Source organism: Chelonia mydas, chromosome 4, assembly GCF_015237465.2.
Source record: "Chelonia mydas isolate rCheMyd1 chromosome 4, rCheMyd1.pri.v2, whole genome shotgun sequence".
NCBI lineage: Eukaryota > Metazoa > Chordata > Testudines > Cheloniidae > Chelonia > Chelonia mydas.
In genome coordinates this window covers 48,824,938-48,845,635 of record NC_057852.1, presented here as the reverse complement: position 1 = coordinate 48,845,635, position 20,698 = coordinate 48,824,938, and positions in this window count along the sequence as shown.

The window sequence follows — 20,698 nt, the reverse complement described above, 5'->3', positions numbered from 1 at the left end:
GTCTTCTTCCTTTGAAATGCTTTAGAGTCCCTATGCCTTTTAATGAATGTGCTATAATTTGGACATGGACTTCCCTATAAAATGTACCACTTACAAGTATTCTAAGTTTTCATTCAGGGTGTGAATTGCTCAACTTCTAAATCTAACAAGAAAAATAATGGAGGGTCATGTTTTGCCACCTTTACCTACATTTAATCGCAGTCATTACTTGATGTGAGTAAAAGTGACAGAACCTGGCTCTTGGATAACAATCTCGAGGACAGGTGGCACTCAGTTTAGAAAATTTAAAAAAAAATCACATGAAGTTATGTTCCTTGGTTGGCAAACAGCATGTGGCAGATCTACTTAATTTCAGGCATTAATTAGATTTTACAACTCCTCAGACACGACATATTCCAGGATGATCTGAAAAAGCAGGATTATCAGTCATGCTTGGTCAAGTCTTACTGTGGTTGTCAGGAGGTTTGTAGAAGGGAACTTGAATAAGAGATTAAAAATACTTAGAATTCAGAAGCAATACAGCAGTCTATCTCTAAGGTTATTCAACTTCTTTATCACAGCAGCACAGATACCTTCATTTCTCTGCATAAACTAAGATTCCTACATTGCTCACTCAATATTCTGATGTTGTATGAACTCTAGCACAATCCTAATACTTATGCCTTGCACTAGTGATTTGTCCCCTTGCCCCACCTAACACACACTCAGGTGGATAAGTTAATATACTAATTTTTATAGTTTAAGACATCATATACAAATGAACTGGCTGTTCATCTTCACAGAATTTACATGGCTTTCCACTACTATTCAAAAGGACCCTAGCGAAATCTTGAAATTCAGGACTAGAAGAAAAGATTTCATACGAGTTAAAGTGAATCTCCTTACAACTCCCAAGCAAATCTGGACATTTTTGTTAAAGTCAAAAATGTTTCTTTCAGGAAGAACTATTGCTGTAATAGTGCTTAACAAAAAACAAAACAAAACAAAAATATTTTTTTCTTTCTGACCCAAAGGGATAATGGTCTAGAGAATAGGAAATCCATTGTTCTTTCTTACAGGGCAGTTGTATCAATTGATAAAGCAGAGAACTCTGGGTCATGCAAACCTTGGACCTAATGGCTCCTATTTGGATTTTGTTTTACTCATAATTGATTTGTTTGCTTACTCTTGTGCAGATTTAAGATGAATGTTAATTGTTTTCTTGCTTCAGCTCATCATTTAAGGAAAATTAAAATGTTGAACAAAACCTACTAATTCTGAGTGTATTGTATATTCATGTACATGTGTAGCACTAGCTTCCTGTAGATAATGCATGTGGCATAAAGTTGTAAGAATTTTTTTTTTTAACATGAGCAAAACAATGTCTTTTTTCCTAACTTTATTCTTGAAAATGGCTGAACTGATACAGGTGAAACTTTCCAAAATCCTTTAGCCTCAGGCAGACACCCAACATGGAAAAAAAAATCAGCTAAAACGGTTAAAGTTTGTCAAAGTTATAAGTAACTGAAAACAAGGTCTTAAAATGTAAAGTATCAGGCAACCTAAATATATAGGCAGCACTACCAGTTCTGCCGTGATATCCCAGCGGCTATATAAGAGTTTACAACAAGCTGTGTGAACACTCTTATTTCAGTTTGAACTAAATTTATGTTGCTTTAGGTTAAATCAGTTCAGATATAGATTTAAGCTAAACTGGAAAAAAAAACTTTAATTAAAATAATAGTGTCCAAATAGGAGTTTGCTTCTGTTTTATCCAAACTGATTTAACTGTAGCTATTCAAATTTATATGTAGACAAGGCCTCAGGACAGGTGACTATGGTGTTGCATCTAATCAGAAGAAAAGAGTTAACTACTTCTCTGACAACCTCTGGATGGAGTGAATCATAGAATCATAGTATATCAGGATTGGAAGGGACCTCAGGAGGTCATCTAGTCCAACCCCCTGCTCAAAGCAGGACCAATCCCCAATTTTTGCCCCAGTTCCCTAGATGGCCCCCTCAAGGATTGAACTCACAACCCTGGGCTTAGCAGGCCAATGCTCCAACCACTGAGCTATCCCTCCTCGTGAATTGATATGTTCCATAAAAAAGGGTTAGATTAGACAAAATGGAACTGTTGTTTTGTGTTCTGGGCTTGCAGGTACAGTTACAGCTAATAGATATATAGCAATTTTCTATTTGAGGCTGCTGGAAGGAGTGGATAAACTATATTTTTCTACCTCATCCTTGTACTGTAAGTAAAGAGTGTTTTATTCATTCTGAGGCTGCCTGAAATAAACATCCTCCATATTCCTCCCTAGATTTTCACAATAGCACAAAAATCCCTTGTGTTTACAGGCACTGTCTTTGTGACAACAACAAAGGCATCATTTCTATACAAGGCAAAGTGATCTAGTGAATAGGATTGGGATTCAGGGGCCTTTAGATCTGTTGCTAGCTCTGCCACTGAGTTTGGATGTGACACAGGCAAGTCATTTTACCGCTCTGTGCATGTTTCTCCATTTGTAAAATGAGGTAAATTATGTTTACTTTCCTTTGCAAAGAACTTTGAGATCAATGGATGAAAACTGTTACATAAGAACTGAGTATTATTAGAAAAGGGAAAATTTTTAAGAGTGGAGCAGGATAGACAAAGTGGCTTTCCAATTGACAGTAGTTTGGGATGATGAGTGCTTTGTTGATACCATTTTTTCATCCCTCTTCATATAATTGACATAATTATATGTCATTTACATACAGTCTTTAAAATGAAGAATTAAATTTGATCAGACTACTTAGTACTATGATTTTAGTTGAAGACCTGAGTAGCATCGAGTGAATTCTGCCCCTCCCAATATAAGATCAGTATCTACCAATTCTGCTTAGATGTTCAACTAAAAATGTAGTGAGTTATTGGCATATGTTATAAATAGAAACACGGATAAAAGGATGTTTATTTTCGTAAACCTTTACTAAGTATGTCTGGTAAGCACAGTACAAAAGCAGTTAGTGTTAATATAAAATAATTGGGGGAAATATGGTGTGAAAAGAATTTCTAAGTATGAACACTATTCTACTATTTTATACTTAAGTTTGTGTGCTTCACGCTACACTCTAGCTGCACAGTATTGACCTGTTAACTTTAATTCTTCTTTGAATGATAACAGCTAGTAGTGCTGGCATATTATAAGCTGCCAGTCACTTTGAAAGCTATATCTATGACCATTAAGTAAGCATCAGTTATTGAAATTAAATCCTTGACATGCTGAGGTGTCTATGTTTATGTTTAGACTACAAGCAAAGCTGTTACATATGTGAATAGTGTATATGTTTTGCGCTTTCTCTTCTTTTTAATAGTAAAAGGTACTATTAAAGCACCTACAGTAACTTGAGTAAGCAACATGATCATCACTCAGAATAGATAAACTGATTATAAAGGACCAATGTCAAGATAAAATAAGTCATTTAAAAATGCTTTCCCTGTGTTAATAATGATGTTGTACGTAGTTGAAGTTGAAATAATTTTCAAAATCCAGTTTATTTTAATGATTTCTGATGTGCATTTAGTTTTTGCATTTTACTCAGGTTGGGCCGTGAAATTAGATTGGTTGCTTTCCCTTTTTAGACATAATTATTTTCATGTTCTACTCCCTTTAGTGGTGAGGAAGTGCTGAGCTAGCGGGAAGGAGTGGTGTGCTTTGAGGTCAACAGATTCCTCCTTTCTGTTAGTGGCCAGGGAGGACACCTGTGAATGATTATTAATCACATTTATTGTGATAGTGCCTAAAAAACAACCAAGAATGGTGCCCCATTATGCTAGGTGCTGTACAACACAGCATAAAAGATGGTCCCTGCCCCATAGAGTTTACACGGGGTGCATCTGGGGGGAAAACAATTTGGGGACTTTGTAAAGTTGTTGAGTTAATGATTAGGGCTAAGAGAGATCAGAGGTGGAGCTAGGTCTTTTTCTGGGAGTAGCTATAACTTGGTCTGAGATGCTGCAGTAGATAAGCTAGCAGTGGAGCTGCTATGCTTTTATGGTTGTATAGGCCAGAAGGGCAGTAAGTTGGCTGGTGGCTAAATTACATGAGAGCAGAGAAGGCTGATTACCCACAATGAAACAGCATATTCTGGGGACTGTGTAGATTCTGACCAGTATTAAGGAATGTTTTGTTAATAATATGGGAATCCAGATAGCGATGAGTGGGGGAAGGCAGCCAAATGAATTGCTGGTGCCTCCTGATGACAGGTGACCAGCACAGGTATTCATTCAGTAGCGGGTCTGGTTCTCTGGTAAACCAGAATCACAAGTGAATTTGGAGAAGACATCCTCTAAAAGAAGGTGGGGAATGGGGTTGGACTCCTAATATCTGATACAACATAGGGTCAATCCCTTTTCTCCACATCCTCAACTTTTGAATGACAAAAGAAAGGTGGGATTTTAGCAATGGGGTTGGGACTATATTAAAAATATGGAGGGGTGAGCTGAGGGCAGCCCTCCCCCCCATGATACAGAATATGGAAGAAAGGATGACCTGCAATAGGTGAGTTATGTCTGGGTAATTTCCCAAATGTGGTAAGTAAATAATGTTATGGCCTCATTTAATCCACGTACCTAATGTCTTGTCCATCTTCCTGCAGTGTTCAAGATGAGGGTGCTACAATCTTCAAGGGAGATCTTGGGAGGTATGAGAGGAAGGAGGACTTAAGAAAGCCTTCACAAAGTTCTCATTGACATCAGTGAGGCCAAGATTTCACCCTAGATGTGCATCTAGGCATCTGAAGAAATTACTCAAATATAATTTATTCTCATTAAAAAAAACACTTTTTTACATGGTAATGGATGATTGCCTATTTAACTTGTTGACTATGTTGACCTTCTCTCTTATTCCAACTAATGTAATGTATGCACCTACGTATTCCAGATATTTGGGGCCTGATTCTCAGTTGCATTAAGGTATTTCCGCCCCAATATGAAAACATAAAGGAGGTGGAAATATATTGCTGAGAATACCCTCCCTGATCCTAGTTTCCAAGGTAGGAGCTATATCAGGAGTGGACCAGGGGTAGGGAAGGGGCATGGCACCAGCTATTCTCTGCTTCCCATGACCCATGGGAAGCAGAGCATAAACTTGGGAAGATGTATGATAGAGGCTGGGCAAGGCCTCGCACAGTCCGAGAAATACAGATTGCTTAAAATTATCATAATCTCCTTCCCCTTCATTCATGCTGCAAGCACATGAACTAAGTTACTGAAAACTGTGCCTTTAAATTTTGTGGTTTTCAGTTAAAATAACTTGATTCATCCACTTACATTTCTTTCTGTGCTCCTTTTTTTCACACAGAGAGAGAGAGAGAGAGTAAATCAGCTTCCCAACATGTGCAGCATTGAGTGAATATCCTGTTGTTCCTCAAGAAAACCATGTTAATCAATACCAATTCCATGTAACTTGCTATGTGTTCTTTGATTCTTCTCAACTGGTTATTATGAAACGATATCCCTGTGTTAGTCATTTATACACAGAACACTTGGCTTTGAATTCTGCAACAGTGATAAAAGCCCAAACAGGAAACAAACAAACAAAAAACAAAAACACCATCATATTTCTATCAGAGGCAATAACATTGACAGACATATTTTTAAAATGCTTATCACCCAGGTTTCTGTTTCTTATCACATAGGTTTCTAGCATAGCTTTTTTATATTTCTTCTAACTGACAAGAATTCTTGGAGTCCAAAGTAATATTATGGTGAAGTTTCTTCACTTTTGTGAGACTATTCACAATAATTTATAGATTTGTCAGCTTTGCATTACAAGGTGTATGAATGGACCCAAGATGATGGCCTATCCACAAAAAATAAATATTGTATTCATCTCAGGTGCTTACTAAACCTGTTTGTGAACCAAATTTTGTGTTGTAAACTAAACAGATACTGGGTGTGTGACATAAGAGCCATGGACCATATCCTAAACTGCTATAAACTGGCATTATTCCACATAGTTCTATGAAACTACTCTGATCTACACTGAGTGTAGATTATTATAAATTTAACACCAAGGCAGATCCCTGCACAGCAGATTAAATGTTGGTAATCCAAGAACCAAGGAAGCCTAAAGAGATGAAGTGTTCCATTTTCTTCTTGTTTAGCTGTTCACCTGTTTCCTTGCCTATTCTCCAGTACAAGTTACAGGTCAATAAGAGAAGTTTAACTTCCATCTAATTTAATATACCTGTTGGTAACAAATGAAAATAGTGGACTCTGCCACTGTGTCTAACCAAAATTCTATATACTTATTTGATTTTCAATTTTAACTCAATTATAAGGCTTTTAAGGTTCTCCCACCCCTAAGATCAGCCACATAGAACTTCAGTTTATTGTACATTTATTAGTATTATTACAGTAGTATCTATAGAGACCCATTGTCCTGTACACACAATATGAGGGAGTCTCAGCCTCGAAGAGCTTACAATCAAGACATAGCAAGGGTGGGAGAAAGGGAGTGTTATTATCCTCATTTTACAGATGGGGAACTGTGACATTGAGAAATTAAATGACTTTCCTAAGACTGCATAGAAACTCTGTTGCAAACTTGGGAATTAAATTTGGGTATTCTGAATCTTGGTCTTGTGCCTTAACTACAAGATCATTCTTTCTATTTTAAATAATGTTATATACACTCACTTTTACAAATGATGTGAGTCCATGGAATAGGGAAGCTTATCAGAAAGAGAGAGAGAAGCTTTTTTATATTCCTATCCTATACTGAATGATTATTTCTACCGTTCATTCAATAGTCTCCATTGGCATACATGATAAGTGTATAGTTTATATTGAATACATCTTTCTAATTTTATATGAAGAAAAAATATATGACATTATTGTACATATATCAATTTATTTTTAGTTTGTCTTGTATTATACAATGCACATCGAAATGAATATTTTTTTTCCTTTTCAGTATTGCTGAAAAATACATCAGTTTGTTATACATCTTATTCATGAGCACATCCAGAAAGGATGAATAGATGGCTGATTGTAATAAGGAATAGCTAATGATACACAGCACTGCTGACATTTTCATTACACATCAGTTCACTACACTGGCTTCACTCCTTAAACTGTACTCTAGAAGTAGTGATGGGGGCTGGGGCACATGTAACGCTTAAAGGTTTGTTTCAGTTCATACAAATACCCTAATTTTCAGCTGTTTATCAATAGTTTACAGGGACTACCTGAACTTCTTAGATCTCCAGAATTAGAAATACAGAATTGTGGACAAATGGACTTCATTAGTTTTCAGGTAGAAACACTACCTTATCTGGATTTGATTTGCAGAAAGCTGACCATGAAAGACACATAGAATAAATAACTCAGAGTAGAGACAATTTTAGTTTCAGTTTGAACTTCTTCTGCATTTAGGAGCTGAGAGAGAAGCAGAACAGTTCAGAGAGTCTCTCATTAATTCCCACTCCCCATACTGGGAGTCTAAACTGCTTTGGGATTTAGTGCATGGGTAGCAAGTTCCAGCCCTACAGAGACCAAGTCTAGAATGTCAGAGATCTGACCCACAGCTGGGTACTGAGAGCCCGCTGAGACCTCCACAGGACTCCAGACCAGGCATCCAGGAGATGACCCTGGGGTGAAGACACTGTAAGTGGACGCTTTTTTTGTTTCTTTAATCTGGCCAATATTCACAGCACTCCAGCACTCATCTCAAGACTCATCCTCAACCTACCATATGTTTGGAAAGCCACCAGGAAGATAGTTGGGGGTTGGGAAGAGTATTGGTATGTTAGTACTTATTAGTTAACCCTAACCATTTCTTTCCCTAGATCCTATTTTCCTGTAACCAGTAAAGTTCCCCTTTGTTCTATTGCTATTTTGGGATGTGACATTCCTTTGCTGGTGTTGTGCTGATGTTCTTTATTGTTTCTTGTGAACCGGGTTTTATACTCCTTGCCATCAATTATAGCATTATTCATTTCCCCAAGGGACAGCACCGCTTGTGTCCTGAGCACAGTGAGGAGTCAATTTGGGTGGAGGCACTGAGCATCACAGCAAAGAACCCAGAACCCAGCCCATGTTAGGAGAAGGGAAAAGCCACCAAGAAGCATCAGGAAAGAGGCTTGAACCACACTTTGGGGAGAGCTTAAGTGCCTCAGTGGATCAGAGTTTCGATATCCATAAATGGGGAATTCTTTCAAGTCTATACATTTGATGATCAGTTTTATTCTGTGAATATGCAGAAGAATCTCCATAACTGAGAATCTATGTCCATTTATACCTGGAAATAATAACAGCATCCTGGCACTTGCCCGTGTTTTCTCTTGATTTTCAATTATAATAAACAGATACTACAGAGAGTTCCAAATTCCTCGAATAATGATTGGTAGTTTGGGGAACCATTTCATATATTCAACCAAAACTTTTTTTCCCCTTTCATTTCCAAGAGTAGCCATAGGTGGGGTAATTCAATAGGTTTGATTAGCTGCTTTCACAACATTATCTCACCTGCTACAAACTCTGTGCATTGCCCCTCAACCTGGGGCTGCACATTACCTTTTTGATGGTGTTCCTGTTGGGTTTATGTGATCTTTTTCATCCTGTTCCTTTGCAAAATGGAATCCCCTCCATTTGCAGCAGTCCTCTGGAGTTGTACTATTAGGGAACAGGGAGATATTAGAGGATTCATGGGATTTGGGGTCAGACTTTTTTTCTTCTTTAGAGGAAAGCCTCTCCCTCCTGAGGGAAGAATTTGGAGGAAACCATGTCAGTAGAGATGGGCAAATAAACTTTTTGGTTCTCTGGAAAAAATATTTAAGGCACAAACTGTGGTAGAGAGAGAGATCCTGGAGCACTGGGCCTAGTGCAGGATCTAAGGCCTGAAACAGAGGCTGTGAACCAAGTCAGGCCATGTATTAAAGCAGATGCTTACAAGTTCACTGTCTGGTACATGAACTTGGCAAAGTTGCTGTGAGTGTTGCTGAAACATAGGCACTTCTAAGAAGTACCAGGCAACAGATATTTATGTGAATACATTCCAGAAGTCTAGTGCTGATACACCCAACTAAATACATTTTTTTGAATCAAAAAGTTGAAATATTTTGTTTTGAAAATATGGAAACAAAGCATTTTGATTTTTTTCCAGATCCCCTCCCCCCATTTTGATGGCAATAATTGGGTGAAATTGATACAAATTCATGAGTCTCCAAATCTGCATTTTTCATTGCAAAAAAAGGTTTGCTTTAAAAATTTCACCTAGTTCTAGTCAGGAGAACTCCATTTCCTCGGCCTGTGCCCCATCCCATGATAGGGCATTTTCTCACCCTATATGTTTTTTTTCTGGAACTGCTATATTCAAATAGAACCTGGCTGAAATTCTTGTGGAAATCTTCTAAGAAATGGGTTTCTTATAAAAATTTCAGCACTTGTGTGATTTTTGTCAGGAGTCACAGGTCTTGAACCTAGACCCATAAACTTCATGGGAGCAACCATGTTCAAACTCACCACCTGGTAGCCTGCTGACATCATCTTGCCTGAAACCCATGAAGTTCAGCCTCATTTTGCGGCTCTGCCCCTAGGATCCAATTGGCAGAGTCCCACAGTGGTTGACTGGGCCACTCTTCTTACTTAAGCCAGCAGCAGAAACAGGAAGCTGTCTGAACAATTTGGCCCCTGGTTTTCCTTGTATCCCATCTCAAACCAGCTTGACTCCTGACCTCTGACTTGTGGTTCTTGAACTCCAGTTTGTCTCCTGCCTCTGACCCTCTGGTATCCCGACCCTGCCTGACGCTGTTTAACAAATTGTGGTTCTTACCTCCAGATTGTCTCCTGTCTCTGACCCAGCATGACTCTGGTTTCTGATTCATGAATCTAATATCCTGTTAGTCTCCTATGTCTGACCTCCCTGTATCTTGACACAGCTGACTCTTGTCTCATGACAGTGGACTCTGGTTCCGACTAATAGGTCTGTCTGTCTGTGACCTGATGTGACACTTCCATTCAGAACCAAGAAATGCAGTGTCATGCACTCACAGTGGAAAAAAATATAATGAAAAGAAACTGTCTGAAGAACCTCTATATACTGAACCTCTTGCTAGTTAATGAAACTACTCATGCACGTCCAAGGACTCTCTCAAGGAAATAATTTCATTCAGTGCCCACGCAAACTGATTAGACTGTATTAAATTAACTTCTTTAACTTAATTGTATTTATTCTTTTAAATAAATATGCTGTAGATATTTGTTCCTAAATTACCTCACCTTTGGAATATATTTCCTTTAATGATAAATACAGGAATTCTGATCACACTTTATAAATAGTTTATAAAGTGTTAATAAAGGATTAATATATGCTTTAATAGATGGTTAATCAATTATTGTAAGTTCTTACGGAGTCCAAAAGGACAACAGGATGCCTATTTGCCGAGGCTTCTAGCGATCTATAATACTGTCTATTGATGTTCTTATGGCTATCTTTATAACACATATAACTACTCATGCCTGCAACATTCTTATAAAACGTGTTAATTATTCATAAGCTATTTGTGAGTAAAATCTTAATATAAAGTGTGACCAGAATTCTCAATATCAATTAAGGGAGGTAAACAAAATAAGAGTCTATGGATAAAGTTACATAGGAGAAACAGGACAAAATGTTAACACAGAATAAGGGGAAATGGATGATACTACAAGTTAAACTATAAGAAAGTATGTGTAGGAAAGAGACGGTTCTAGAAGGAAGGAAAGGAAACTGGAGGAATCGTTTTGCATACAGCTAATACATTCAGCTAGAAAAAAACTGCTAATAATGAGGATGCTGCACTTATCTGCTACCTAGTAATGCTTAATTAGAAAAGTTATCTGGAATAGACTTCCATCGAAGCTACAAAAGAACAGACCAAACATCAGTTGTATCCAGCCTGAAGATAGGCAGAGAAGACTTGCCAAAATGTCAGATCTCTGAGAAGTGGGGGTTGTTAATTCACGTTATTTCTGTTCTAGTGCATAGATTTTGGTATGAGCTAAATAAGATTTGTCATGTAAATTTATGAATCCCTAACAGTTTATGACTTTGCTTTCTATTCTAATCTCTTTTTCTGCTCCTTTCTATACACTTAATAACTTTGAGAACAAAACCTTGTGAATGTGTTACTGCATTTTTAACGACGAATAATAAACTGTTAAACTGAATTCAGTCATTCTGTTGCATCCCTGAAGTGCTAGAAGCTTATCAAAATTTGGTTGATAAGTAAACAAGAAGTAATGCAAACATCAGGATATTCTTGTTTCAGATACTAACACATATCTACTAATGGCTCAATCTTAGTCTCTCTTTGAGTGATGAATCATGGTTCCAGACTGTGAATATTTCAGGAATTTCCATGCATAACCCAGGTTAGGAAAGTGTTTGTCTCCCTCTTGTGCCAGTTCCTTTATATAGAACCCTAACAACAATAAACAGAAATGAGCCTAAATCATAACATTGAATCCAGCCACCCTCCTTCTGGACTTTGGGATCCAGCTTCAGTTCTGAGTATTATAAACCAGCCTTAGCTGTATAACTTTGCAAATTATAACCCTAAATCCAAACAATTTGACTTTTTACATGCATCCAGGCCTGAAGTTTATGACCAACATGGGTGTCTCAAATTAGGTGTCTAACTTGATATTAAGCTACCTAAAAATGGTATCTGATTTTCAGAGGTGCTGAACACCAGGATCAAAACAATGAGAGTGAGGGGTGGTCTGCACCTCTCAAAATCAGAGTAAGATGAGCTATCCATGTTTCAACAGAAGATTGTTTTCCAGTGAGGATGGAATTAATTACAGTCTGGCTCCCAAAACTGGAAGTCAAATGAAATCTGCCAGCACTGAAGAGTCACAACACACAGTGTTATGAAATGAGAAGTATATTCAAATCTGGTTTTAGTGACCACCACCTAGAGTGATTGTTCAGCTATTTGGCACAAACACTTCCTTCCTAAAGCCATTTCTTTATGCTGCTGGTGTGTGTGATCTCTCTTATACTGATAAATGTTTGATTCAGAAGAGAAGCAATTTCTCAGATATTCTTTGAGGTTCTCAGAGTTAGGAAAGTATTTTTTTGAGTGCCACTCAGCTGCAGGTTACTGCTTTTGTGGAAGAGCCAATTAGAGCCAATTATGCTGTAACTTGGTGTGCTTATGATGGCACTGAAAATGTGCTCTGATCTTGCAAGATAATATACATAGGTATTTAATTATTCAACATTTTTACAAACATTAAGGCCTTCACGGTGATTGTTAGTCCAGCCCTATTTTGAGAAGGGGGTGGGCGGAACATGTAACCTCACTGAGACAGCAGAGGGAGCAGAAGTCATTGTGCTTCAGATGCGCACAATTTTTCTTACAGCTCCCAAATATGTAGAGGGAGCACACCATGTTAAGATATATATTTCCATGTGATGGGCCAGCTCCATTGGCAAGTGCAGAAGGGTGTTTGGGGCCATTGCTCTACAATGTCTCCACCTCCTTTCAATATATACCAAGGAATATATTGAGGATGGGTCAGAATCTGCACTCAGGATTGTTCAGAGTCTGCAAATGTGAACCTGTCTATAGGGGAAGAGACTTCCCACAACATCCCATTCCCTTGTAAGTCCATGTAGCTGCCAGCCACACTTTTAACACTAACTTTGAAACAGAGCATTACATATGGAGAATCTTTGGCATAAAGGTGAAGTGATTTACTTAGAGTCACTCCATGAGTCAGTGGAAGAAGCATGATGAGATTTTTTTAGGACTCTGAAAGCCATTGTCTAGTTTGTAACCTATATAAATTTGATCCACAAATCATTTAGACACAGTGAACACAAATCCTATAATTTCATATTTGAGCCATTTCTCAGAGCAGAACTGCATTTTGGCTAAGATTTTTCAAATTCTCTCAAGATTTGTAGACAACTCCAAAGCATTAGGAAACCCAGTTAATGGGAGCTGGGCATCTAAATCCCTTAGGTGGTTTTGAAAATCTCAGTCTTTAAGTACATTTTTTCTGTCCTTTTATTTAATTATAGATTTCATTTCATTTTCTATGATTAAATTTCTATGATTAAATCAAATTTCATTTTCTATGATTAGCTTTTAGAGAGCATTTAGGTATTCTTATGAAGGGTTCTTTCCTTGCTCTTTCATTAGGGTAATTCCAATGAAGTTGAACTGTATGCAGAAGGCTTCTACAACTTCAAATCAATAGGAAAGATTCCCAGTCTTGCTCTGCTCCCAGGGCACAGGCGATCGTCCTAGTGGGAACACATCCTGCGTAACTGGCTCCTACCACTCCGCTGCTCTCCAATTAAACCAGGTTGGCAAAAGGTCCGTAAGGGTCTGTTGTCAGCTGGCATAAATTACAGCAGCACGTCTGCTCTTACTACCCCCAGGCTGGGGTAGCACTGGCAGTGAACCAGGGAGTCATAACCAGCTCCCCTCTCAGCTGTACTGAATGGATTTGTGTTTGGAGAAGAGGGAAACTCCTGGGAGGAGCCAGCCAGAAACTCAGCCAGCAGCAAACACAGAAGCAGCTGTGGCAGGGATCTTTGGACATAGATGATGTCATTACACTCTTTCCCCACTCTTTACTCTGGATAGTCTCTCCCCTGGTTGGTTTTTCAATCCTGCACAGTCACTCCAACACAGTCTGACTTTACCTCTCCTCTATGTCTTCTTTTCCTTTCTCCTCACCAGCCCCCCTCAACGTCTTCTCTCCCTTCTGTTTGTTTAACCACCCCATCTACCAAACCCTCTGTCCCCCACAAAAAAAAATAGTACCAACTTGATGCTTGGAAATCATCACACTGATCCCCTGTACTTGTGTATTATGACTGGAGTGTCTGTTTTGAGACTGTTTTAGACTGTCTGTTTTGAAGAGGATTTCAAGATTCAAAATTTGGTTTCACTCAGATCTGGAGGCCCTGGGATCCTTTGCTCAAGGGCAGTCTGCATGGTAGGCTGTCCGACAGCTGGAAACTCTGGTACCCCTGGTAGTCCTGGCTCTGGACAGTCAACATGGCAGGATGTTGGGGAGCCAAGGACCCTGGAAGCCCAGAGCTCGGAATCTGGAAGACCTGGGATCCAGGGCTGCAACAGAGCCACAAGCCTGGGAGCTTGCAAGAAACCAGAATTTTATCAAAACTGACGCAGTCTCACAAAACATTCCAATTAAAAAAAAAAAAAGAGACAAATTCTGACCAAAAAATGCGTTGTCAGAATTTTTTCCAACTTGCTCTGATTTCTATTTCACCTCGTCTGTCTTGTCTATTTAGATTTTAATCTCTTCACAGCAAGGCATGCATCTCACTCTTTGTATAGCACCTAGCACAATGGGGCTCTGGTCTGGTCTGCCTCAATGGAGTTACACTTGCTTAAGCAAGTTTTATGGACTGCACAAGCAGGCCCAAGATTTTAGTCAATTTTTATTTCAGAGAAAATGTAATCAGATAAAGATATGTGGTTAACAAAAATATCCTCTGGAAGAAATAATGGATCAGCATTGTAGTGATGATCATATCTGTCGCCTTCTGCACAGCAGCTTCTTACAGCATTGCAGGCAACTATGCCATTGCCTGCTTCTATTTACCTCTGTTAGTGCCATAGGTTAATAAAGACATTACTCAGGAGACAAGCCAACAGAAAGCAGAGTGTTTTGCATGAAAATGAAGTGAGTGATGAGAAATGCAATGAGCTAGTAAGCAAACAGTTGGATATTGTAGCATGGTATGATGGACAGAAAGAGCATCCTCCCTGGGAAAGCAGTGACCTGTAATTACCATGCAGCCCACATGAGAGAAACTCCAGTGAAGAGTATTACCTAAACAATTAAGAGAGTTTAGTTATTCCAGATTTCTGTCACCCCCTGATCTAGTTAATTTAAAAAGTGTTTGCACTTGGAACAAGGAGGGAGTGCTATATTGTACTGTTTTTATTTATTTACTTACTCCTTGCAGTGTACTCAGTCCTTTACACACACAGTCCCTGCCCCATGGAGTATGCATCTAAAGAACCAGTTGAGGCCAATAATAAAACTTCCACTGACTTCAGTGAGCTATTCTGCCCTTGAGGCAGAGGGGAGACCTAACTGTGACTTGGAGAATCACTGTTTGGTCCCTGCTTCCCCTTTGTTATTTAGTTGTGCCAGTCCCTTTTCCTGGTGAAGCTTACTTCATTCATCATGCCAGCTCAGCTGCAGTGGCCCAGCACAGTTTGTTGGTGGAGACAGAACCAAGGCCCACCCACTCATCCACTCCTCACCTACCTATGCAGGAAGGGGAGACATGCTCCTGGGAAGACTGCTCTCCCACCTTCGTTGTGACCCACACTGTGAATAGCCAGCAAAGGGGAACAAGGGAGAGCATGGGCATGACGGCTGGTTCACAAATGATCCCAATGGAAGCAGCATCAGGCCCAGTTCAGACACAGCTAAATACAAGTCAAATATGTAATATACAGTATTTGAAAATGTACTTCAGATTGGTGTAACGGTTCACAATTTTTTATTACATTTCTGTTTCACTTTATGTCCATTTGGTGGATTTCTCTGTTGAAAGACAATATATGCATTTTAAAGTAGGGTTTGAATGAAGAGAGCAAAAGGACTATACATTATATTGTCTAGTTTTCCAATCAGCTTACTGGATTTCTCTGTTTTAATATGTGCAAGCAGCTAGAGTTTATTGGGTCAACTAGCTTATAATTAATTATTGATTAGATGATATAGCCCAATGCTGAGGCTCATTTGGAAACCAGAATGCTTCTTTTGTACTTATGTTAGCATTTATTAAATATGCATTATTAATCTGAATTATGTTTGTGTTCAAATACAAGCCCCTAGAGCAAAGATAATGATCACAGCATTAGTATTGCTAAAGCAGAATTGATTTTCCAACTTCACCAAATTTGTTGAAATATGGTATATGCTGCAAGTATTGAAGAATGGCTGCCACATAAGAAAGTGGGCAGATTTAATTTTTTGTACATTCCTCACTACACTAAATGTAAAAAGAGGCTTTATATATCCAGATAGGTATTGTAGGTACAAGGGAATGCTAAATATCTATCTATTTACTTATTTATTTATTTAAATGGATTTTATTAATTCATCATAGATTGTATATATTCATGCTTTCCAGTGGGAATCCTTCAAGTATGTTGTTTTAAACAATGTAATTAATTTTAATTTTCCATACCCAACTATTAGATTAGAAAACCTAGTGAAACTTAACTTGAGTGAGTAGTTGGATACTTTAGTTTACTATACTTGGTTGTAAAATATGTGATTTCTATTATTTTCCCTCACGGTAAGATACTGCTGTAAAGGAGAGAGCAATAATTGCTGAGCTTACATAAAGGAGAATTATTGGGAGATAATATTGATGAATCATTATACTTGTTTCATGTTCCATAAAATTAGTAATTGATGGACCTTTTTGTGACAGTCATAAATCACGAATCAACCAGGCTGAGTAAATAATAACAAGTATTCTCAATTTCCAGAGGCACTTTTCAAATTAAGTTACATTAGTACTACATTACAGATAATATATATTAAGGAATATAGAAATTTCTAGTGCCGGCTATGAGCGGACAGGTAAAAATGAACTTAATTTTGATTAAAGCAAACATAAAAAATGAGCACTTGTGTATAAATATGGTACGGTTTTATGTAGACAGTGTTTCAGATAAGTATTAATGTTAAAATTGGTCACCACAATATGAAAAGCAATGAGACAAAAATGTAAATTAAAGGAAAAATGCAGCTTAAAAGTAATACTTTATAAGTTTATTTTACTTACTATCTTTTCACACTAAGTTTTCTATAACCAACGGAGATTAAAGGGAAAATATTTTTCCACTCCAATTGCATAAAGCCTGAGTATCTGAGTTCTATGCAATGGAACTGTGGAGCAGGGAGGATAGTGAAATCCACAAACCTCAACCAGGATGAGGATGTGGGGTTTCAGCATAAATCCCCATGCACAGAGGATGTGAGGGAGCAATTCTTTTTAGGTGATAAATCTGAGGAGCTGTCCCAAATTGAGGTGTCCTTAGAAGAGATGTTGGAACAAAATAATAAATTAACCAGTAATAAGTTACCAGAACCAGATGGTATTTACCCAAGAGTTCTGAAAGAACTGAAATATGAAATTGCAAAACTACTAGCTGTGGTATGTAATCTACCACTTTAATCAGTCTCTGTACCAAATGACTGGAGAATAGCTAATGTGACACCAGTTTTTAAAACAGGCTCCAGGGGCAATCCTGGCAATTACAGGCTGGTAAGCCTAACTTCAGTAACAAGCAAATTTGTTGAACAGAATTATCAGGCACATAGATGAACACAATTTGTTGAGGATGAGTCAACGTGGCTTTTGTAAAGGGAAATCATGAGTCACTAATCTATTAAAATTATTTGTGGGGGGTTAAAAAACGTGAGGAGAAGAGTGATCCATTGGATATCGTGTACTTGGACTTTTAGAAAGCCTTTGACAAGGTCCACACCAAAGGCTCTTAAGCTAACTGAGCAGGGAAGGTCCTCTCATGGATCAGTAATTTATTAAAAGATAGGAAACAAAGGATAGGATATAAATGTAGTACACGCCTTCTGCCTTCTGATGTGCCTGGACGCTACAGTGAGGAACATCGCGGCGAGCGCTCTGCAGGATGCCCTCAAGAAGTGAATGGCCAGGACCCCCTCCAACCAAGATGTTGCCACCTACCTGAGCGGCTCACTGGAAGGTGAATTTGGAAGAGACAGGGGAGACTTTGCTTCACTCTGGACTTGTGCCCACAATGCCACACGATGACTGGAGAAGAAGAACTGTGGGTGTGTGCATTAAACAAAATTAGAGTAGTAGGAATAGGTCAGGGATTACTGAGGCATGATTTTTAGTTGCATGTAGTCCTGTATATATAGATAAATCATATTTTATGGCTGAACTATGCTTTTTTCTTGCTTGGCTTTTTCCTACCTGTGAAATCTTTTGGATCAGTTATCGTTTCTTTTTCCTTCTGCCTTAGATTAGTGATACAAATTAATTGATAATGACATTGGTAGGAACACATGAAGATAAATATTAATAAAAATAAAGTTTGATGGAATTTCAAACTCATTTTAATATTTAAAATATAACACTGTTTATCCACTAGTATACACAGCCCTCCATTTGTAGCAATGAACATTTGCTGGCATTAAATGAGGCACAGAAGAGCTCACCTATTATTCTGTAAATATAGTAAAATCATATTCTGAATTAATAAGAAGCTGCATAAAGCTTAAGGAAGACATTTTACCTAATAGGCTGCACAACTGTTAACTAGCACCCTGGAAATTAAGTGGAATTATTTTACAGTCAAAACACTTATACACACATTGCACATGCACACTTATTCTAACATATATTGTGGTGGCTTCACTATTTCTAAAGGTTAATAGTGTGCTGTGCTTGTTCTGCACAGTTAAATGATTAAATTCAATCTCCAAAATAATACTGTTCAGGTGACAACTTAATTTTATTTAAAAAGAAAAGGAGTACTTGTGGCACCTTAGAGACTAACCAATTTATTTGAACATAAGCTTTCATGAGCTGTAGCTGTAGCTCATGAAAGCTTATGCTCAAATAAATTGGTTAGTCTCTAAGGTGCCACAAGTACTCCTTTTCTTTTTGCGAATACAGACTAACACGGCTGTTACTCTGAAACCTTAATTTTATTTGAATCAACTAGATACCAATGTTCCCGGAAAAATAATAATCAGTTTTTGAATATGGTCTCATATTTTTCAGATGCCTGTCACTTAACAGTCACAGTCACCATAAACTGAAATCTTCACACATGTATCCATCCTCATGAGAGCTTTGACTCTGATTGTGTGCAATTGGATCCAAGTATTGTGCATGGTTGTATGCAGGATGAGAAAGGAAGTTTGTTGAGAAAGTGCAGAGTCTGTAAAAATGTTTCCATATTGTGGTGAGTGGAATGGTAAGGTTTAAAACTTGGTCTGAACAACCTTAGTTTAGGGTTGTGTGTATGTGTCTATGAATGTTTAGAGATGGTACAGTTACACTATAAACAAGTTCACTGTTAGTGATTTCCTGCATAAACATACCATGTCATACTTTCTATTGATTCTATATAAATACATACACACAGAAAAATTAAATCCTTGTTTGTCTTTTTATATTCTTTATACACTCTGTTCTTTCTATCAGTCACTTAACTCTGCTATCCCAATCTCCCTATTCAGCACCATAATGATCATAGGGCAACATCTGAAGGAGGAGAAAGTCTAGAGTGATGAAGAAACAGAGGGGAGAAGAAAGGAGATATCTTTCTGATCTTACAATTCAAATCAATTTATGAATTTTCCTCAGATGAGGATGAACATGATGAGTAAAAGTTCTGGAGTCAGATCCTGAGCTGATGTAAACTGTCATAGCTCCACTGATGTCAATGGAACAGCTGAGGATCCACGGTTGCCTGGACTTTTGGTGAAGTATACAAATAATGAGTAGTATATTTAAAATAATCTGTCATCCTTATACAGAAGTAAATCAGAATGGCATATGCATTAATTCAAATGTTTGAGAGGCTGGGCCTGTGCATATCCCTACTGTACATAGCATTGTACAAATATGTGTTCATTGGCAATTTTGGGAGTGTGAGGGGAAAAGCTGTTGATCAAACTGAAACTGATTTTTTTTTTTAAAAAAGTCAGTGAATTGATCAGTTGGAAAAAGTTTCAGGTAAAATAAAACTTTTTTTTTTCTTCAATTTTGACCATTTTAAAACATTTTTGATTAAAAAATACAATAAAAGGAAATTTTAAAACAAAAAGTCATTGCAACCAAAAAATCAAAATATTTATTTTTTAAAACATTGAAATGAAATATAAGAACATAAGAACAGCCCTACTGGGTCAGACCAAAGGTCCATCTAGCCCAGTATCCTGTCTTCTGACAGTGGCCACTGCCAGGTGCCCCAGAAGGAATGAACAAACAGGTAATCAACAAGTGATCCATCCCCTGTCACTCATTCCCAGCTTCTGGCAAACAGAGGCTAGGGACACCATTCCTGGCCACCCTAGCTAATAGCCATTGATGGACCTATCCTCCATGAATTTATCTAGTTGTTGTTTTTTTTAACCCTGTTATGGTCTTGGCCTTAACAACATCCTCTGGCAAGGAGTTCCACAGGTTGACTTGTGCATTGTGTGAAGAAATACTTCCTTTTATTTGTTTTACACCTGGTGCCTATTAATTTCATTTGGTGACCTCTAGTTCTTGTGTTATGAGAAGTAGTAAACAACACTTCATAATCTACTTTCTCTCTACCAGTCATAATTTATAGACCTCAATCATATCTCTCCTTAGCCATCTCTTTTCCAAGCTGAAAAGTCCCAGTCTTATTAATCTCTCTTCATACGGAAGCCATTCCATACTCCTAATAATTTTTGTTGCCCTTTTCTGAACCTTTTCCAATTCCAATATATCTTTTTTGAGATGGGCCGACCACATCTGCACGTAGTATTCAAGATGTGGGCATACCATGGACTTATAAAGAGGCAACATGATATTTTCTGTCCTATTATCTATCACTTTCTTAATTATTCCCAGCATTCTGTTCGTTTTTTTTTTTTACTACTGCTGCACATTGAGTGGATGTTTTCACAAAACTATCCATA